At 39.7% G+C, this 23,102-nt stretch overlaps 1 protein-coding gene across 2 annotated transcripts in view; it reads left to right on the forward strand.

Annotated features, from left to right (window-relative positions):
- The first annotated feature begins 618 nt into the window (after positions 1 to 618).
- YES1 (YES proto-oncogene 1, Src family tyrosine kinase) overlaps positions 619 to 23,102 on the forward strand; it is a 47,204-nt gene continuing 24,720 nt past the window's right edge. The window contains exon 1 of one of the 2 annotated variants that reach the window (XM_061994803.1): positions 619 to 842. The gene's annotated coding sequence lies outside the window, so the exon portion shown is untranslated. Of the gene's footprint in view, positions 843 to 22,720; positions 22,788 to 23,102 lie in introns of those variants that run through there. The other variant, XM_061994804.1, reaches the window with a different exon arrangement.

The following is a 23,102-nucleotide window of genomic DNA, read 5'->3' on the forward strand; positions in this document are numbered from 1 at the left end:
CCCCCGCGCTTCGGCATCGGTTCGACTCAAAAGAAATGAAATCTGCCGATTCTAAGCCACGGCCCACCTGGACATGCCTGGTTGAAGAGTTTTAATGTTATTTTTGTTCGTCTTTCTCAAACCACGCCGAAGGGCTCCACTGCTGGTGTTTTTCAGGTTCAGCTTCCCTGTCGAGAAAGGCTTACCGAAGTCACCTGCCTGGCACGCCGAGAAGCGGCTCAGCGGCTCGGCCACTCCCCCCGCCCTGTATTTTACCCCGACAAGGGTCCCTCGACCGCACAGCTGCCCCAGCTCGGGGAGACACGAGGACAGGCAGCTGCCCCTGGTCAAGCCGCCAGGCAGCACAGACCAGGACGCGCCCCAGCTCTCGGCCGCCGCCCCCTCACCTCGGGGCCGCCAGGGGAGCAGCCGCTCCACGCGCGGCGGCGCGGAGGAGGGGGCCGGGGCCAGCCTGACTCCGTGGGGGCGGCCCGGCTCCTCCCCGCGGTCTCCGACGCGCGCGTGGAGCCCGAGCCCCTGCCCCTGTCGGGAGGGTGGTGCGGCGGGCCTGGCCCGGGGCGTCCGCGGAGGCGGGGGAAGCGCGGCGCGGAGGAGGGGCCGCGGCGCCCGCCGGAGATCCCGGCCGTAGGGGCGGGGAATCTCCTCCTCCTCCCGCAGCGAGGCTCCGGCTTCCCGCACGCACCGGAGCGCCCGACTCCCTCCTCCTGCTCCTCGTCCCTCCTCCCTTCCCCTCCTCCCCCCCTTCCCTCCCCGGGTCGCCGCGGCTCCGGGAGGAGCGGGGGGGGCCCCGCTTCCTTCCCTCCCCCCCTCCTTCTCCCACCCGCCGCGCCGAAGAGAGGCAGGTGAGGACCCGGCCGCGTCCCTGCTCCCTCGCCTCGCGGGAGAGGCGGCCGCGATGGCGGCGGCGCCCGCCGTGGCGCTAGGCCCCGGCCGCCCGCCCCCGGCCTCTCCCTCCCGGGCGGCCCCGCCACAGCGCCCCGAGGGGGTGCGGGGTGAGCGTCCCTCACCCCCGGCCCCTTTCTCCGTAGAAAGTTTTTCAGCAACTTTCTTCCGGGCCCGAGCCCCCGCCTGCGGGGCCGAGGGGTCGGACGGGCGGGAGCTGCGGCGTTCCACGCCGTCCGGAGCTGGGCTGGGCTGGCTGCGGGGGGCGGGCGGGCAGAGGGGAAGTAAGTTTGTGAGGGGAGGCCTCCGCCGCGCCCCCCGCCCCCAACCCGAACCCCGCTGCTGCTGAGCTCCTCTCCCGGCCCCATCTCGCCTGGCCGCCGCGATCGAGTGCCCGTGGCCCGGAGGTGGCGTTCCCCGCCCGAGCTGGTGCTCTGCGTTAGCCGGTCCCGGCTCAGCTCCGGGGCGCAGGCAGCCGAGCGCCGACACCTTTCGGCACAGCCGGCCGGGGCCGGAGAGTGTCAGAGGGCGAAATTCAGGAAATTAATTTGCGGGTTGCCTGGATCTCGGCCTGCGTGGAATTATTTTTTTTTTCCTTTTCTGTTTTTCTCACTGTTCTGATTTGTCTCACTGCATCGAACAGGAACACGACTGCTTTACATTTCTGAGTCGGTAATTTAAAATGTTCAATCTAAACACTTCACTAAAGCCCCTCGTCTCCTTTACGGTTAATAAAAATAAGGCGCACAGGCCCCGTTCCTGCGGCGACTGCACGTAACTTTCTGCACTCTTTGTACCCGCGGGCTCGCTGTAGGTGAAGTCTTCCGCACATCCTTCGGGCCAAGGGCTAGCGGCTTGTCTTCTCCATTAGACAGTATTGCAAATACAGGTTTATTGCGGTCCTTTCAAAACGATCCGTTCCAGATGAGCGTCTGTGTGTACTGGGAAAACTAGATTATAAATATTTCTGAACCTCATGGTGGTTAAGGTGCATCATACCTACTGGTATGATCATACCGAAGCAGAGAATGGTCATGAATTAAAAAAAAAAAAGAAATAGATACTGGGATTTACTTAAACTGTCAGAATGTTCCAAAACCAGTTTAGTACTTGGACCATATTACCAAACAGGGTGTATTTTCTTTCTTTTAATTCATAGACAGCTGAATAAAATGTCAGGCAAATTTTACAATCAAATTGACCTTTGGTCAGGGCAGCAAGATAAAAAAGTTTGCCTCAGAATCTTGTCTTTCATTTTGGAAAGTAAGCCCTCAAAGAGGGATCTTTGATAAAATTGCCTTGTCAATTACACTTGTAGTGTAGTTTTGCCATAACTCATGTTTCTACAAGTTTCATCTGTGTAAGAAGTGTTCCTTTCCAAAACCTTACACTTTCACCCTTATTTCTGATGGTTGTTTGCAAAGTTTGCTGGAGGAAGTTCCTGCTGAACATGGGCATAGAGTGGAGGCTGAGGTTGTGTTTTGCACAGGCAAGGAAGGTGTCTGGGTTAATTTAGTGATGAGGTAGCTAGTATCTGTGATGGGAACAGAAAGAGAGCAGCACTGGCATAGTGCTGAATTTTGAAGAAAAAGTTCCAGTGATACCAGGCGTGTGAAAGGGTGACAGTGGTGGGTAGCAGCGATTGCTAGTAATTATTCCATGGATTTTGTTAGCTTTATTTCAACAGAACTTGCAGCTCAAATGCAACTGCGATATCTGGATGCCATCAATCCCTCTAGTAACTCTTCTGGCTGTTAGTTGATTTCAAACAAATTTGGCAGCAGAGGTCTCCCAGATGAACAATGTCTACAAAATTTGTGAAAGCGAGGAAGCTAGGTATGAGAGAGCTCTCAACTTGCACGCTGGAGGGTTCACATCAACACTTACCCCAGGCTGGGGATTGATGCAGGAAACGGGGCCTTCTCGTTGGTTTTGCTGCATGCTGAGCTAGTGATCCAGTTTTCAATAACTTTTTAATATCTTGGCCCCAATACCACTCTTTGAAACCTGAAGAACTTCATTTGGAATGAGAGTAGTAAGCCCAAGGTAGCTTTAATCTGTGTTTCTTATAAAGAGAGATTTTCAAGAGAATATTTATGGCTTAACAACAGTTCTTTGGTGACAAAACAGATGTGCAAAATTGACAGTATATTTAAATTGCTACATTATTTGAAATCACTAGAAAAATTTGTCTTAAATCTTTGGTGTGTTGCACACTGTGTAACAGAATTCTTGAAAAACTGCAGTTCATAATGTAAGGTTTTTATTCATGTAGCAGAGAGGAGAACTACACTTCTGCACTAGAGGAATATTCTTTATTTTGAGCTTTGCATACTTCCTGCAGCTCCCAAGGACTGAGATTAGCACTCTATTCACTCCCATAAATTATGGCAATCATGTGACAGTGATGTGAAAGTCTGTGGTGTGGCATATGTCATTTTATGTGGTCAAAGTTTACTTTATGAACAAAGTAGCTGCGTTGTTTTACTTTTCTGTAACCGCTGTCTGTGGACAAAAGCTGCATGTTTTCAATAGATAATTCTTTGTTTTCAAACAGTTGGTTAAAAGAAATGCGTTCTTTCATCTGTGTTCCGTACTTGGATCCAACTGTTTTGCCTCATGGTTTGATCACAGTTTGAGTAAGCTACCTTGATGTTAATTTAAATATTGGTGTCAGTATTAACGGGAAGGCTACTTCAGGAACGTGCCCTTATTCTGCCATGTCACATCAAGCAGCCTTTTTGAGATAGGACACCTTCCGTGTATACATACACAATCTGTGGTTTCTGTGAAGTCCTTGTGAAAGGTTTCAGGCTTTGGCACTGGATATCCTCTGATAGTGTATGGAACAGATTGATTAGTGAGGGAGAAGCGTAGTTTCTGAAACTACCAGAATGGCTTAATTTTCATCCTGGAGGAACCACCTCCAAATACAAGTAGACAGCTCAATCTTGGTATTCGTTTTACTTTTGTTCTCCTTGAGAATGCTAGTAGGATGCTGTTTCATAGTGATGGATTTTATGATGTGGCAGCCACTAGTTTTTTATTACTTTTTTAATACAAACTACTTTACAGTTGCCATATGGTAACTTCTTTCAATCACTACAGTCCCCATCTGCATTCAAACCACTGACTTAGAGCTGCAGGATTCCAGATTGTGTTAAGAATTGCCAACTTTTGAAGGCAAACCTGGACAAATTTCCATGTGTATGCTGAATTCAGTAGGGAAAAAGTAATGCTGAAAAGGTACTGTCAACTAACTGTAGGACAAGTTTCATTTTAGGTTTTAAGAGGTTATTCTTACTGCCATTTCCACCTATGGGGATTTATCTTTAAAGGTGCCAATCCATCAAAGCCAAAACTGGCACCAAAGCCAGTTAGTGAAACGAGGGGGACTGCAGCCTTATGTGAAGTTGACATGCATGACCGATTACAGGGTCAGAGGTCAAGAAGATAGTAGTGTTAATGCTAGAAATTAAGTAAACATTATTACTTTTGCTTGATGTTTGTTCCCTTTAGATACTTAAATACATATTCTTTTAAAACATAGAGGACAACTGGCAATAGAATGGGAAGTACTCTTTCTAGTGTCACATTGGGTGGGCACCTGCGTAGAGCATCAGGTTTCAAAGTCACACTGAACTGAAATGAGCCATCGAGCTGAGGGTCTTCTGTCAGGGCTGCTGGTGCTGGCATTTACCTGAGCTCTGTGGCCCAGTGGTGTTGTCAGGAAGCAGATCCTTGGCCACGTCGACTGATGTGGCCAAGACTTGGGTTTTGCTTTGATTTTTCTTGACTCTCTAGTGTTAGATTATGTTAGTTAACTTTTTTTGCTAATCTGGCTTTATTCTGTCTTTGTATTTTTGGAAGGCAAATGCTATTAAAATAACGTCATATGACTCTAATAAGTATCTATATTGTTTACATATATATCTTAAATGTTTAAATATCTTTTGAATTCTGATGATGCTCCTGAACTTGGAACAATTTCTTTCAAATTGGTACTTCAGGGGGATGAACAATTTCTGTATCTCAAGATAGATCTTCCTGTGATTTTCTTCACACTAGAAGTCTACAGAAGTCCAGAGAAAGTAAATGATTCTTCAAAACCTCTGAGGCACCCCTTCAATTCAGATTTTAGGATCAGCTAGAACTGAATTGCAAAAGTGAATAGCTTTCTTGACTTTCATTGAAATTGTTGAGTAAACACACCCACATGGGTAAATTGTTGTAGGTCACAGCATTTACCCTGTTTCAGGGAAAACTTTCAGGAGCATTTTGCGGTGTTTGATACTTAAAGTCAGTCTTCATATTGCAAGACTTTGGTTCAATGGGGTTATTTTCTTTTGTTTGCACATGCCCAAAGCACCTTCTAATCTTGCAAAACCAAGAGAGTAATAATGATTTATTCATAGTGTGAATGACAAAGCATGAGTGCGGTCAGGTCTCAGGTATGCTTACCAGGACTGATGACCCAGCAGCAAAAGAAGGATCAGAGTGGAGGACGGTGTTGGTGTTCATGTTCAGTCTTCATGTTCAGTCTCGTTTCAAATGTTTGCCCGTAGTTCAGGCAAACTTTCTGATGATGTGTGTAAAGTTCAGCTTCAGGAAGAAAAATACAGTATGCAGGCTAAAAGTTGTAAAGTTTTCAGCCATGCTTAATGTCCTCATGATAGTAAGAAAAGGCAGTAGTTGTGGAAGGTTTTTCAAGAGTAATTAGAGGGTACTACGAATCTCTAGAGTATTGTGATTGTATAGCATTATAACTATTTTGGCAGTCTGCCAGGAAAAGAAGCCTTAAAACAAATTATAAGAACAAGCCTGGTTAGTGAGTTATTTTAAGTGTGGTTAGATAACAAAATTAATATTTGCTTAATGTGTGACAAAGGAAAAATAGGTCTGAGTTGTTCATGAAGAGTATCTTTCATGCTTTTCAAGAATGTTTTATTGGAAACTAAAGTCATGGCTGACACTTATATTCACAGAAAAATAATTAAAAATCTCCCCAGCCTCCAAAGTTCTTCTCTATACCCTGCTCATCCTTTCCACACTTGTCGTGTTTCTGGTTGTTTTTTACCAGCTTAGTTTGTTCAACGTAAGTGCTCTACTTTTGCCAGCAGCAGTATCCTAAAGTTCAGAAGCTAAAAGACTGTTCCAAGAATAACATGGCCACAGGCTTTCTTCTTATGCTCGTCTTCTGAGCATCCAGTATTGTCCAGCATCTCAGGTTGTGGGGACTGGTGGTGAACTTTTGGTCTGACTCAGAGGTATTTGGACTAGGTGGACTGTTGGTCAGATTTGTAACAGCTGGTCTTTCAATAGATTTAATTTAATGAACACATGCCTCAAAGATGAATAATACTGCTAAGGTCTTGGTCAAAGCATGTTCTGCTGAAAAATGAAGATACAATTAATGTATGTTCTTGTTTTCAAGCTATGTATTTATCTGAAACTGGCATCCACTTGCCAAACTGTAGAAAGGAAAACATTAATAAAAAGATGTAGTTGAGGAAGGAAATCTGAACATAAATACAACAGTTATGTATTTCATTTTAAAATGTTTAAAACAAGTCAATAAGTTTAGCAGTGCATTTTCGAAGTTATGTTTTAAGTTCTCTTGTATCCTTTCTTTGCCTTAATTCTGATGGTGTGTTCTGAATATCTGATTTAAGTCTTACCTTACAGATTTCCAAATGGAGATCTTCAGAAACATATTAACAGGCAAAATTTGTACTGTATCAGCTAAAGCTTCAACAAGGTTAGTTTGTGAGAAACAGAGAATGAAATGTGATTTGTAAGTCTGTAATCAGTATAAAACAGTGGTCTCCAAACATCTTAAAATAAAAATCTGCACCAAACTTAATAGCAAACTTCAAGTTTACAAATCTGTAGAGATGTGGCATTTATAGTCATGTGAGGACTAAGAAAAGGTGAGATTAAATGGGAGGAAAGCCTGTGGTGATAAAAGCGAGTGTTTTGTGCCCTATTTGGCACATAACTTCTTGAGCTGAAAACAGAATGTACCAGCAGAATATTTTACTACTTTTGGTAGCTTTATTGATACATAGTATTTAGTATTTGTGACTAACTGCAAACATCTCTGTAGAAAATCTTGCAAATCTTAAGTGAAAAGGGCACTTGAAAATACAATGTTTGGAATTTTTTTTTCTTTTTCGTAATGAAAATTTATGCAAGGCTTAGATAAAAGCTGTAGGGCAAAGACCATTCTCTACTTGGTGTGATGACTAGCACAGGTGGGTTGTGTGCTATTCTTGTGAGAATGTTGTCTTGTACTGCATGGAGATGAAAGACTTAGGGTTTTCTTGTTTGGTTGCTTTTTTTTTTAATCTTGATTTTTAGCAGTGTTTCTCCTCTTTGATGAGCCTGCTCATTAAGTAAAACTGAGTTAAAGAACAGTTGTCGTGAATTGGACCAGATGCCCATCTAGGCAGATCTCCTTTATTCTCTTCTTTTTTTCTTTTTTTTTTTTCTCCCTCTGCTATATTCAGGAGAAAATATTCTCCATATCTCAAGTGAAAGTTTTTGAAAGTTTAGTTAAAGGGAAATTTTCAGAATGGGTTCTTTCAATAACAGATGGCAGTTCTGATTCTGTTTTGAAGTTTTCTTCAAGCAGAAATATCTTAAAATGTAAGTGTGCTCTTTGGTTTGAGTCACGTGATATTTGGGATTTTTGTCAAAGCATGTTCTTTGGGTTTGGTGGTTTTTTGCTCCCACCCCCACATTCTAGGTAGAAGGTGCGTAATAGAATGACAGAGCTGTTTAGTCTGGAGAAGAGGAGACTGAGGGGAGATCTTATTAACATTTACAAATATCTAAATAGTGGGTGTCAGGAGGTTGGGACATCTCTTTTTTCTATAGTAGCTAGCAACAGGACAAGTTAACACAAAAAGTTCTATTTAAATATAAGAAAAAACTTTCCCTGTGAGGGTGACAGAGCAGTGGCACAGGCTGCCCAGAGGGGTTGTGGAGTCTCCTTCCTTCGAGGTCTTCAAGACCCGCCTGGACATGTGAAACCTGATGTAGGTGAACCTGCTTCTGCAGGGGGATTGGACTAGATGATCTATAGGTTCCTTCCAACCCTACCATTCTATGATTCTATGACTGAAAGCAAAGAGAGGGAGGGGTTTGTTTAACCAATGCCAATGTTAAAGATTTGTTTAAAGGATCATTAAAGGTTATAATAGTATTGGTCAGATCAGCTCATCAAAATCTGTCTGAAATGTGTGCATTGGAGAGAGAGAAAAAGAGTATGTTAGTCTCATTGTGAACACCCAGACTTGATTCTGGGTGTCACAGTAAGTTAAATACTCTGTACAGAAACAGAGCATAGAGAAAAATATTTTTTTAAAACAATTTTTGAAAACCTTTTGAAAACAATGCAAAACAAGTACAAAAATCTCAACTTCAGAAGACACAAAAAGTAAATGCTGAGACTAAGATGCAGTAGTAATATGGACAATTATTTTTGCTTTCAAATAAAAAGTATTGTAAAAAAGTAAAAAGTTCTGTACTTTAAGTACAGTTATACACATAAAATTAAACACAATTCATAAATCATAGTGGTTGATGTTATTTAAAGTGATAAGCTTACAAAATAGCTTACTGAATAATTATATATAATTATGTAATTAGCTAAAGATGTCAAGCCTTTTCACTTTAGGAAGTATTTCTTAGCTTGTATGCTGTAGAACTGATTGATTCAAGCTGTCATGATATATATAAAATCACATGAGTTTTAGTTTATAGATGAAAAATTTTTTCCCTGGAAATGTTTGGCTTGTTCATACCAAGTAGGTGTATTTAAATATTCTGGAATTAATTTGCATTGGTTATTAAATCTAAGGCTTCTTGATTACCCCCTTGCCCCTTTACTTTAGGTCTGACGTACCTTCAGAATGTATTTAAACTTGGTGGCTACATGGTGAAACCACAGCTAAGTTAATACAAAGTGATTTACGTTAACAAGCATGACGCCTTGACTTTATATAGTTATTTTAAATTACTATTTTTACTTTGTTTTGCACTTGTTCTTCCTATTTTCTTTTCCCAAAGGAAGAGGCTGAGTCTTACTGGTCATAAAATACAGTAACTCTTAACTATATATTCGTTTTACACTAATTTTTTTTTTCTTTTTTTTGCCAGGGGCATGGATTTTTCTGTGTGCAATGTAATAATAAAGTGTTTTGATAATTATTTTAAGCTCTATCTAGAATTATTCAAACAATGTAAGCCCAACCTATATGCAAGACTTTTTTCTTCCTAAGTTGTGTTCAGTGACATTTGAATGGAAATTCTAATCGAAATTCATATAAATAACGAGTGTTACATTTTAAGGTATAAGTTAATAATGTGTTGCCTTTTAGATAAGCATATAGAAAGCAATAATTTTAAGTGCAAAACATATTTTGGTTTAAATCTGATGGATTTATTTTAAAAAGGGAATGTTAGGTTTAATTTGTTAGTTGATTATGATCACCAAAACTTCTAAGGTGTTAGAATGAATTGATCTCATAGTTGCAAGATTTTACTTTCTTTGAAAACACAAACACAAATCTCTCATCTGTCTTTTAACCTTATCTTTCCTAAGTGTTTCTCAGATTTTAGTTAATGAATATGTGGTGGGGAAAATCCTCTATGCTTGGAGCAGCTTATTTTACTTTCAAATTCTGATTACAGCTGGTTGTGAATGAGCTCACTTAGTTTGGTGGTTTTAATTTGTTCAAAAGTGTTGGTGACTTACAACAGTAAATGTGAGTCGTAATAGAAGTTACCATTTTTTTAAGTCTTTGTCCGCTTTAAATATTAAAAAGAATGTCATCAGAAGGGTAACTTTCTATTAAAAAATGGCACAAGGTCCTTAAATATTCTGAAACTAATTTGCATTGGTTGTTAAATCTAAGGCTTTTTGATTACCTCCCCCTCCCTCTTTAGCTTGGCTCTGACACATGACTGAATTTGACTGTGTAGATCTGTTTTATTTTACTGTTTCTGTTATACAAATACTTAGAAGTAAACATTGTTTACTGCATTATATGTAGTATAGTATATCCAGGGAGCCAGATAATGCAGGTATCTGAATCAAATAATCTCAGGCTGACATATTAACCTGCCAAAACTTTTGAGCCAGTGAACTAACCACAGTGTAAGACATTTCTGAGGAAACTCTAACTGCACTGTCAGGGAATTTATAAGTTTGTAACTGTTACTGCTGCATGATTTCTGTAGCTTGGAAACCATTGTGTCTCTTGAAGTATTTCCTAGACTTGAGGGATTGTTACTTTTTTAAACTTCTCAATTCCTCTGAAATAATGAGGCAGATGCATTAGATTGTACAGTTTTACAGTCAGAAAATTTGAATGAGATGATGTTATGTTTTAAAAAACCTTACCATGTAAAACAACTTCATGTGCTTGAATCTGAAATGGAAAGTGGAGATTTTTTGCATTTTTTTAATTGTTAGTTTCACCAAATCAGTTGAGGATTGTTTTAGCTCATGAAGAATTGGAAAAATCTGAACCTATTCTTATTCACAGATACTTTAGCATTACTGTTCTAGAATCTGATCCTGCTTCACACTGAAGTCAAGTATAAAGTTCCCCTTGACTTCAGGGAAAGCTGGATTAGCTTTAAACAAAAGGACCAAATTATCTTCTGTGATAAGTGGAATCAACTATTGAAATAGGCTTCATTGGAGTATAAAATGAAGACAAAGAAGTGTTGCCAGCCTTTACAGGCAGTGAAATTGGATCTATTAGCTCAAACAGCTAGGATAATTTAGCAATTGAATCAAAGAAGTTTTCCTTTTTAAAATTACATAGTACAGTTATAGTAATTGTCCAGTGAATAAGATGTAACTTATTTTTTACTACAAATATTTACAGAAGCAAACTCGTTGGTCTATGTGGCATAAGAATTATCATGAGAAAACTTAAAACACTTTCTAAACTGTTAGCAGATGTTAAGCAGTTCATCCTTAAGTAACTGAAAGGAATCCATATATCATTTAGATTTAACAGGCTTTATGTAACAAGTTGTGTGGGATTTGGGGGACTTAGTATTTTCAGCATCAGGCTGGTATCCTGAGTGGCATTCTGTGATCACACTGAGGTTGGAAGAGGGCAGCTCATTTACACTAAAAGTTGAAAGGGATATTATCTCATGTTTGCAAGTAGTATCCAAGTACCACTGACTTCCACAGTAGACAATGGCATCTTTAGTGTCTTTCTTTGTGCTTTACACAATGGTATCTGTAGCGTGTATGTAAATAACAAAGAATTAGTATTTGAAAAATGAACTCAAATACAACTACTGCTTATGTAATATTCAGCCATACTTCTTCAAAAAGATATCATTTGTCACCCTTTCAGGTCAGGTTTTTATTTCAGTGCTCCTGATATCTGTTGGGATCATGAATTAATTCAACAGTATGTGTGTTTATTTTCACCTAAGCACTGGCATTGTATGGTTTTCTTTGAAGTTTCACAAAGGGAAAGGGGACTTGAATGTTGTAATCTCCTTAGAATAATTTGAAAATAAGTCCTTAAATGCTGGTACATGTTTCTTTATTAACATTTCATGCATGAAATAAAATCCCCTCCCTGGGAAGAATGCACATCCCCAGAGCTCTTCCTCATTTAGCATACATAGCTTTGTAAAAAAAACCCTCCACAAATAACTGGTGCTGCAATATTTAGCTGATGTTAAGGGGTTAAGTAGTAAACTGCAATTCTCTGAAACACTGGAAGTGCTAAATTTACAAAACAAGACACAAGAACTGTTTTAAGATTAGTCATAGTTAGGAAGCTTATTGAACTATCAGCAATTTCCCCGGAAACATCCTGTACTTTTGTCGCCAACTAGCTTCATCTATTCACAGTCTTAACTGCTTTTTGGGTTTTAGAAACACTTGCTGCAACTTCTTTGTGACTTAGGCACATTGTCAGTCAGCCTTGTCCCCCCCCATGCCAGCCAACTGTCCCCTTAATGCAGCAATTCACTTGGATGAATAGTGCTCATACTTTAAGGAGACAATTGCCTACTAGAGAGAGTGCCAAGTTGATTTAACTTTGCACAAGTGTGAAAGAGTTTTTAAATAGATGCTGTCAACTAATGTCGGCCCAGGGCTTCAGCTGCCTAAAAATTGTTATAATCTGATTGGGAGTATGTCCAAATTTGTTTAAAACATTTTAGTCAACCGTTTGGCTGCAGACAGATTTAGTGCCCCTGAAAGTGTGGTCGGACAATCGTCCTTGGTCTGTCAGAACTACAGCGGACGTGTCCTGGCCAAATGCACAACACGGCTTTTAAAATGGACTCTCTTTTGGCAGTACATCTCTAAACTAAACTAAACTGGTGAAAGAATACAGCTTTCATGTTGTAATCTGCTCTTCTAGTTCAGTTTAATGCCATAGCATGTGTTTGAAACACTTTGTTGGATGTAAAACCACAACTGCAGCCTGCCATTACTGTAAGACTTAGAGTTGAGCTACCAATTAAGCCAAACCAGCTGCTGGATTATCCACTACCTAGAAATGGAAAACTGGTTTTTTGCTGATCAAAATGTTTTGATGTGTTTTTAGTTTTAGTAGGGATTGAAAGGATATTTACCTTCTAGGTACACCATGACTTGAATGCAGAGGGTTTGATGCTGTGCAGTCTTTCTTCCCTGGTAAGAGTAAGCAAAGGCCATTTCTTAGCATAGGTTGAGGTCTGATAGGTCTTCACTGCATTTTCAAAGGGAAGGGAAAAGGTGAAAACAGTTAAGGAAGAAAATATGGAGAAACTGTTCCCTAAAATTCCTCATGTGTCTATTTCAGGGTGGCCAGGCAATTTGAGAAAAGGAGATCCTTCTGTCAAGGGCCTGGCAAACTGTGACCATTCTACTAGATGTATAGAGAGGATGCTAGCAACAAAATGCTCAAAAGACAGAACAATTCTCATAGGCATGATGATCTGGTAAACTTGTATTTTCCCAACAGTAAGTAGTGAGTATATTTGGGGGTGGGGAGGAGGGTGTTTTTGTTGCTTCTCTGAGATCATTAGGCTATTACAGCTGCAACAACATTGCTACTAGTTTAGATACATTTGTGGAGAAAAAAGAAGCATTGTTATTTCAGTGCCTGGCTGGAATAAGTAGCTTGTTAAGCAGAGCAGTGAAATTGTTGGTTGTTTTGAGGACATCCCAATTAGTAGATGTGCAGCTATTAGTGAGTAACTGTATTGTATACATCAGAAAAAAAACAAAACAAAAAACAACAAACTTGCCATTGGAAAAGATTAATAACAGGAATTAGAATAACTTCCAACTATGAAAAACTTGAAGCTGATTGGGAGCTGTCAGCATAGCATGGGTTTACGAAGGGGAAATCAGGCTTTGCTACCTTCTGTGATGACTGGCTGGGTGGATTGAGAGCAGAGAGTGGATGTTGTTTGTCATCACTTTAAGACTTTCTGCACAGTCTCCCATAGCATTCTCATAAACAAACTGGTAAAGTATATGCCAGGTAAGCAAACAGCGAGAGTGACTGGAAACTGAACTTCTGGGCTCAAAGGTTGTCATCAGTGGCAGCAAGTCCAGCTGGAGACCAGTTACTAGTGATGTACCTCAGGGCCAGTCCTGTTTAACAGCTTTGTTACTTGTTACCATGCACCTAGGTGTTCACACAGAGGTGCATCCTCAGCAAGTTTGCAAAAGATACAAACCTGTGAAAAATGGTTAATAGACCTGAGAGTTATGTTGCCATCCAGAGGAACCTCAACAGACTGGAGGAATTGTCTGACAGAAATCTCATGAAGTTCAATAAAAGGAAATGCCAAATCCAGCCACTAGAGAGAAACAACCCTGAGCACCAGCACGTGCTGGGGGCTGCCTGTCTGGAAAGAATCTTTGCAGAAAAGGACTGGATGGTCCTGTTGGGAAAGATGTGTGTGAGCCAGCAACATGCCCTTGTGGCAAACAAGGCCAGTGCTGTCCCAGATGGATTAGAAAAAGAGTTGCCAGCAGGTTGAGGAGGTGGTCCTTCCACTCTGCTCTGCACTAATGAGACTACACCTGGAATGCTGGGTATGCATCTGAGCTTGCAAGTACAAGTGAGGCAGGGACATAGTGGAAAGAGTCCAACAAAGGGCCGCTAAGATGACTAAGGGCCTGGAGCCTCTCTTCTGTGAGGAAAGTCTGGGAGAGCTGGGGCTGCTCAGGATGGCTCAGGGAGGATCTTATATGTTTAAATACCCTATGGGATGGAGTAAAAAGGATGGAGCCAGGCTAGTGGTGTCTAGTGACAGAACTGGCAATGGACACAAATTACCATACAGCAAATTGCTTTTAAACATGAGAAAGTGTGGACTTTTATATTGCAAGGATGATGGAATGCTGGAATAGGTGGTCAAAAAAAGTTGTGGCGTCTATCTGAGCAACTTAATATTGTTGACATGACTTAGAGTAGAAAGGGTTGGAATAGATGACCTCCAGAAGTCCATTCCAGCTTCAACTGTTCTCTGGTTTTCATGAAAAGATTTTTAAGAGCACCACAACAGTAAGTGTGGTACTTGAAATAAAATGCAGGTGTTGAAAGGCAGAGTATTTTTGGTTTGGCAGCCATATTTTTTGTTGTTGTTGTTTCTATCAGCTTGCTTACCACAACTTGGAAAGAGGGGAGATAACTCTTTGCAACTGCGTTGTTCTCTTGGGTGTCTTTGCTTTCTGCTATTCATATCAAGTCTCTATATGGCTTTATTGTCTGTGTCTTTTCCCCATCCCCATGGCAGCAGTGGCGAGGAGCTGAGTGCTGTTAACTTCTCTACTGTCTGAAAGACTGAGCAGCCCTGGAGGCTTTTAAGTCAAGGAAATGTTTTAATCTTACATTTGGAAAGGTGTTTTTTCAACATCTCTAATAATGTCCTTTTTTTTTCCTTTTTAATGCTGTAAAAACTTAGAATGTGAACCCTACACTTGTTCCAATGATCTCTTTACTGATGATGATAAAGGCTTGGTTTTGTTTTTCTCCCTGCATTTTACTAAACATACTGAATTGGTAATTCCATGCTGTCGCTCTATTGGTGTTAGAACTACAAACTTCTGTTAGACTAATACAAAATGTAGAGGTGAAAAAGGAGCTGAAGCAGTTGCATAAGGATTTAAACACACTATTATGTTTCAGTTTAACAGATTACCGACAGAATTATGGTCGTAATGAAACTTAACATTTGAGCTTGTGTCACAGAAAGGCACTTAATTTATTAAGACAGGACTTGATTGTTTTCAGCACTGTCTTTGGACTTATGAATAGGAAATAAGGTGAAAGACAATGGTACGCTGAAGAAAAATTGTACAAACTTGGACTTGAAATTTAGAAGGCATTCGGAAATCCTGTGAAACGATACTTCAATTTCATGCAAGCATTGAGGATAAAAATACCTATGTATGTTGAAAATTGCCTTGGTTTAGGCCTTAAGTTGCCTAGTTCGTTGGGGGGTTGGACTAGATGATCTGTAAAGATCCCTTCCGACCCCTACTTTTCTATGATTTTATGATGATATAATTTCTGCAGAAGTTCTCAATCCCAGTGTTTCAGCAGGACATTTAAAGTTATACTTCCCTTTGAACAATATCTCATTTGCAAATGAATAACTGTGTTTTTGTAAACTCATTTGCATTTTCTGTTAATTAGGACAGCTATTAAATAGTTGGATAGTTGCTACTACACAGGAGCATGTATTTCTGGAACTATCATTTACAGACTGGAAAAATAAGATAATTCTTTTCACAGAACTAAATGTTTATATTATTACTCTTACACTAAATCTTGGTACTGATACTGCTTAAACTTTATAAGGAAAAAAACCCAACACTCTCATTTCTGTAGAAAGGCTTGCTTGTGCTCTTGGAAGTACAGCTTTCCAAATGGCAAGCAAGCAAGGATTGTTGTACTGTAGACAGTAAGCAACAAATATAACACCTAGTTAAGATATATAAATTTATTTATGTATGATCTGTAATATCTTAATTTGCATGTGATGATGATTTTATTTTTTGTTTTCAAAAAGGCTTCAGGAGAGATCTGGGGAACTACAGGTCAGTAAGTGTGACAAGTGTACTAAGTAAATCACTCAAAATAATAATGGATAAATGTGATATACTAAGGAAGTGTTAAGAGCCTGCTATAAAGGTGTGTAATGTTTTACAAACCCACTGGAGGTTTTTGAAGGCAAGCACATAAATAAGTAAGATCTGGCAGAAATAGTTTACCTGGGTTTTGAAAGGGCATTTCACAAGGGCCCCCACTAAAGAATTTTGAAGAAAGTAAGCAGCCATAGGATAGGGGAAAAGGACTTTAGGTGTTTAATTAATTTTATTATGGTTAATTAATTATTAAAATGTAAGAAATGGAGAATTGGAGTAAATAAGGTAGAGAAGGGTCCTGAGTAACAATTCTCCAGGGTTATATTAATGGAGACTGTGCAAATTGGTGAAGGATATAGAAGGAAGGTGAGCTTACAGCCTTCACTGATGGGTAGTAGACTGCACGAGGACTTGACTGTGCTCAGCAACTGAACATTAAAATGGCAGATGAAATTTCTTGTATGTAGCTTCATGTCATGTATTTGAATGTGGAGAGAGGAGTGAGCTTACCTTTGCATCTGAAAAGATGAACTCAAAGCTGACCATCACCATTAAGAACAGTTAGGAAAGAAAGAGAGAATAATGATTATTCTGTTAAAAAAAATAATAAAAAATATATTTTATATAGGTCTACCTCAGTCAGCCTTTACCTTGTCATTTTCCCAAAATGAATGTAATTGAAGTTTTAAGGAAGAGCAAATATGAAAAAAATTCTGTGAGAGAAACAACATGAATTTGTTAGGGTAGAAACAGCAACCAAAAAGCGGTGTGACAGAATCATGTAAAGTGTTCAGTAGCCAAAAGGACATAAATAAGGAGTGTTTACTCACTGTCTTTTTTAGTGCATGCACACTAAGAGATATCTAATGAAACTAGCAGCTGATGAAAGCAGTCAAAAAGAGGTGATTCTCTACAGAACGTGTAATTAAGCTATAGAATTTCTTGCCTCAGGAATTTAATGAGGCTAAACATTACATCAGTGCAGAAGGAAACTGCTGTTTCGTGGAAGGAAAGTCATCAAATGCAGATACCTATTCTTGTTCAGGAAATCCTCCTTCTGCAAACTGTTAGGGGCTTAGGGAATATTGTAAGGAAGTATTACTGTGTATTTATTGTGCTCTTGTACACTTCACTGTGTATCTGTTACTGGCTGTTGTTAGTGAGAGAATATTTGAAAAAACATGGACCATTGATTCTTGTTCAGTACAGTCATTTCTTTGCTGTAAAGCCTGCCTCCCACCTTTTAAAAAAAAATTCTCGTTTTCCAGAATCCTTTCTACTAGTAGCACTCAAACTTTGCCCTAGAAATAGGTGCTAACGTATTTAGGGGAATTTTAATGCCACTGGCTACATACTCTTCTCTTTGTGTGACCTTGTATGTGTCGCAAATAAAATCTCTATGAAGGATTATGTTTAGATGAGGTTAGGACTACAGGGACATGTCAATTGGTAGCTTAATTTCATATTGTTAGTCCTCTTAGTGCTGCATGGTACTTCTTTGGTCAGGTAGTGGATGGACTTCCAATCACATTCCTTGTATACACTCCTTACTCAGCAGAGGCTCTTTAGGGAAGGAAATGTTTTAAGGAACACTTTTTTTTTTTTTTCTTTTTTCTCCCCTTAATGCCTACTTTGAGTAGATATTAATTGACTGAATTCATGGTCTAAGCTGCCTGGAGGTTAGTTATTTTTGCTCGCCCTTCAGACTGCTTTGACGTGGTTTTGTATTGCACTTCCCTCCCAAGACATACTAAGCCTCTATATCTCTCTGTTGTATATGACCAATTTATCAATTAAAAAAAATACTTTGTGTCTGTAGTGACTACTGAAATAGTCCAGGGACCTCTCTGCTTGTAAATGGAGAAGTAATATTAAGAGGATATTGTGCTGGACAGAAATACTATATTTGAGAAGATTCACACTATTTGAAACAAGAGGTTGCTATTTAATATAGCTGCCTCATTTATTATTAAGGTGACAGCTGCACAGATCATAGAAGATTTCTACTGTTTGGTTCAATCTTAATAGGTTATTTTGATTTAGTAGTATACCATGTCACCAATTTTTGAATCCTCAGTCTCCACTTTCCATAGAAACATCTTCAAGCTTAGACTGAATTTAGACAATAGACTTAGTACCATAGAATCACAAAATCACAGAATCATTCCAGTTGGACAAAAACTTAAAAGATCATCAAGTCCAACCACTAACCACACACTGCCAAGTCCATCACTAAACTAAACCATATCCCTCAGCACCTCATCTTTTGAATATCTCTAAGGATGGTGACTCTACCACCTCCCTGGGCAACCTGTTCCAATGGTTTATAGCCCTCTCAGGGAAAAAATTCTTCCTAATGTCCAATCTAAACCTCCCCTGGTGCAACTTGAGCCCTCTTCCTCATGTTCTATCATTCATTACTGGAGAGAAGAGATCGATCCCCTCCTTAGTGCAGCTCCCCGTTGGGTAGTTGTGGAGAGTGATCATATCTCCTCTCAGCCTCCTCTTCTGTAGGCTAAACATTTCCAGCTCCCTCAGCTGCTCCTCGTAAGGCCTGTAATATATTTACATCCATTTATGCACGATTCTGTGAATATAGGGGCTTCTGGATAGCTTTCGATATGTGGTTGCATTGTTTTAAGAAAGTTATTTCATATTCAATAGGTGTCAAAATTTCTACGAAGATCTCAGTTGCGTGTGGGTTTCATTTGAAAGGTGAGCTTTTTTTTCTGTGAACAGACCTCTTAACTGTTGTTCAAGGGGGAAATAGTGACAGCTAATGTTTACATACAATGAAAGCTAATTGCAGATGCCAATTTAGGGTAGTGTTACTTCTCACTTTGTTGAAAGACAAGTTTTCTAGCCTAACTTTTTTATTATGTCATAGAGGATGACCATTAGGCGTGCCATGAAATGTAAACTGTAGCATTAGCTGTTAAGAAGCAGGTTGGTGAATGCTGGCTTTGGCTGCCTATATGTGAGCTAGTTCTGTAGGCTCCTGGTGTAGTCTGTGGAGAGAAATAAGCACTTTCACTGTGTGATTCAGCTCACCCCCAGATGGATGTCTAAATTTGGAAGATGAATTCCACCTGAAGTCCATTACCGAATATTAAGTGTTATTAGTTTGAAGTAGGGACCTATTTTAAAAGACACTTGCTTGACTGACATGATGATTGAGTAGAAGTCCTTTATTTTCTTCCATTAATTAAGTTTCAGAGATTTAAAGTCATCACTCTGTAGCCTCTTCCATATTTTGTGGTTTTTGAAGCTGCTCTGCCTTTGGCAGATTTGAAACTTAACAAGTAGGTTGTATTCACTTTGCCTTATTTCTAAGTGTCTATCACTGCGAGGCTATATGACTAGTCTTGTTGCCAACTGATTTGGTTTTTGGGATGTGGGGGTAATGACAGGGATTAGCGTAATGAGAACACAAGAACACATATGGAAAAAAATAGTTAAGTGTCCTTAAAATCATTACCTCTCTGGAGGAGCCTGTATCTCTTCACTGGTTGTAAAGGAAGCCTTTGTAAGGTGGTCTGATCTTCAAATTTTTCAGGACTAAAACAGTAGGCAGTGGAGATACCTTTCCTAATTTTTGTTTCCGGTTGTCTGGAGTATATACTTGGAATGGCTGGTATCTTTTTTAAGATTGTTTAATGCTACGCCGTGCTTACTCACTCCACCATGATTGAAAACTTGATCTCAAGTAGGACTTTACTTAGGAATTATATATCCCTTTTTCATGTTGAGTTACACCCAGAATTTGGTAGAAATGCGAAGTGCTACTTACACCTTCTCTGTAGACCAAGGAAGTTACCCCTTTTTGCTTTTTCCTTTCTTCTTACTGTGTATTTGGGATTTAGTGCTGTGTCATGCAAATTTTACCTGTCTTTTGAACAGAGTCATGGACTATTGGAGATAATTAATTATAAGAAGTTCTGGTCAGGGTAGTAGGGAGACTTTTACTGGGTCCTGTTGTCTCCATTTTCAGATAAATGAGAGATTACTTTGTTTCCCCCAAAATTTGTCTCTCAGACCCACAATCCACAATTGGACTAATACAGATTAGTTGAGAATCATGCCTGTTGAATACAGCTAATTGATTATTGTATGCCTAGCAAGAAGGATGTGGGCCATGCTTTTTCAGGATGTGGAAATATCTCTCTAGAGCAGTACTGAAAAAGACTCAATAATCACAAGGGACGGTATCTACTGCTAAAATAAACACTGGAATATCAAATGGACCCATGAGAAGACCATGAAGTTCAACAAGATCAAGTGCAAGGTCCTGCACCACGGTCAGGGCAATTCCCAGAATCAGTACAGGCTGGAGGAGAAAGAACTGAGAGTAGCCCTGTGGAGAAGGACTTGGAGGTATCTGCGGACAGAAAGCTGGATATGAGCCAACCGTGTGTGCTTGCAGCCCAGAAAGGCAACTGCATCTTGGGCTGCACGCAAAGCAGTGTCTTCAGCAGCTCGAGGGAGGTGATTCTGCCCCTCTGCTCCCCTCTGGTGAGTCCCCACCTGGAGTCCGGCATCCAGCTCTGGGGCCCTCAGCACAGGAAAGGCACAGACCTGTTGGAGTGGGTCCAGAGCATGGACACAAAAATGATCGGAGGGCTGGAACAGCTCTCTTGGGAGGACAGGCTGAGGGAGTTGCGGTTGTTCAGCCTGGAGAAGGCCCCAGGGGGATATTGTAACCCTTTGATATATAAAGGGAGCTTATAAGAAAGATGCAGGGAGGCTTTTTACCAGGCCTGTGCTGACAGGACAAGGAGTAAGTTTTAAACTGAGAGAGGGTACATTTAGACTAGATAAAAGGAAGAAGATTGGTGGGTTTTTTTACAGTAAGAGTGGTGAGACCTGGGAACAGGTTGCCCAGAGAAGTTCTGGATGCCACATCAGTGGAGGTCTTCAAGGTCAGGTTGGATGGGACTTTGAGCAGCCTGATCAGTGAAAGATGTTCCTGCACATGGCCGTGGAGGCTGGAACTATATGATCTATAAAGGTCCCTTCCAACTCAAAGCATTTTGTCATTCTATGAAAGAAGGTTTAAGAAATATCCCTTACCTGGAATATCATGTCTGTTGCTGGTGATCCCTGTTAATGGAAAGGTCTGAAAAAAATTGAAGGACCTTGGAGAAAATTAGGTGATTGAGTAACTGGAAAGCTGCTTGCTAGACTGGAGTCTAGTGGGACTGCGAAGGGGAGGATTAGAGAGAGACGTGATGTACTTACATAGGGAGCAAAAATGAAGTGGTGGTAGGACTCCAAGGCAAAGGTGTAACAAAGAGTGGATGTTGGTGTTAAATTCAGAAGGGACATAAGACGTACTTTTAGTTGTTACTGTGTTTAAAGTTTAGGACTTCACCAGTTTGAGTGAACTTTCTGTAACAGGTCACTTTGAATGATTTTGAATATGTGCATACATGTGCAAAACCATAAAAAGATTAATTTAGGCCAGTCCTATGGCCTCTGTTATGCAAGATGCCTGACAAGGTAATTAAGGTCTTCTTGCCCATGAACACTATTACATCTATCAGTAGAGAATGCAATAGAACAGCAGTAATGATAGCTTTTAGGGTAATAATTCTTGTTTAGTTAAAATGTCATTCAGCTCGTCCCTTTTAATAAGGGTGTTATTTAAAAGGTGTCATCTTAAATTCTTTTTTTTGTTTAACTTTTAATTTCTTTACAATTTAATTGTACTTTTCACTTGTTTTTTAATGTACAAAAGAAAACAAGGGCTATTGAATCATGAAGTCAGCATATGTGTGTAGTTGTATTTATACATTTACTACTCTGTTTTATACAAAAGATTGATATTTTCCAGCTTCTTGACATTCCTGTCGTTCAGCAAAGAGATAATTGCTGAAAGAGATTTGGGTATATGGCCTTTGAGTACATAAGCGACAATGTTTTGTCAGTAATTGGATTTAAATACTTTAATTACTGATTTTTGTTAACATGCTAATCGTCAATTATATTTGGATGAAATAGCATGGGGAATAAAGGGTAATTTACTTTCAACTTAGAGTGGCATTTGGCAAACAGTAGCTGGGAAAATTCATCTGTACAAAGCAGGTATGTGCAAATAAAAGTAACAGTGTGTCAAACACACATCAAATACATTACATCGATGTTCCGTGACATTCCTTAGAAGTGTTCCTATGCTGGAATTTGGGTGTATGTGGCAGCCACAACAGGATCTTTTTTTTTCAATTAATCTTCTAAGTTCCTGTGTTTCTTTTTATTAAGTTGATGAAATGAAGTTGCAGCTGAAGATGAAAAGTACTATAGCTTCATCTGAGATTCAGTATCTCTGAATTTCTGTGAACTTGCAAATGTTGTAGTCCATTTTTCATATGTAGTTCATAGTTGAACTTTGAAAGAAGTTACTACTTAAATTTTCATAGAATTTTGAGGAACAAGAATGCTGCAAATTGTTCCTCTGCCATGTGAGTTCAATTTCACTTTTTCAGTAATATAGATGTCTTTTGGTGAGGTAGTTTGCGTGCATCATGCTGTGAGATGTAGAGAGCAGGATGTTAGTTTACTTAGTAAACAATATTTTAAAGTTTCTTTTAAAATAACTTTGTGAGGGCATCTTTTTTGAAATAATAGAATGGTTGAAAACTGAATGTATGAAAACATTCTCTGATAGTAGGGATACTTTTTGCTGTTTTCCAGATAGAATCCAATGAAAGCAAATCTAAATTGGTTCCTAAATGCTGTCTGAAAGGGAATAGATATCTTTGACAAGGTATGACATGCATCTTACTATAATGTGCAACATAACTTTTGGCCATATTTCTTGAATGTGTCAGACTTTTAATTTTTAAGATAGTTGTCATTATTTACAAATAAATAAAAATAGCTATTACACAGAGTTATCCTTTTCTATGCGCATTTATTTATTGACTGTGTACTTAAATGTTCAAGACAATGGAGCAGCAGTAATGCGGTCTAGACAATATATTGGTTGGTTCATCTATAATATCATCTGTTGTGAGAAAAATTGTCTTTGTATGGTAAAGGCTTGAAATTGTATGGCTAGACATTCTAACTCAATGTTAAA

Source organism: Colius striatus, chromosome 4 (genome assembly GCF_028858725.1).
Source record: "Colius striatus isolate bColStr4 chromosome 4, bColStr4.1.hap1, whole genome shotgun sequence".
NCBI classification, from domain to species: domain Eukaryota; kingdom Metazoa; phylum Chordata; class Aves; order Coliiformes; family Coliidae; genus Colius; species Colius striatus.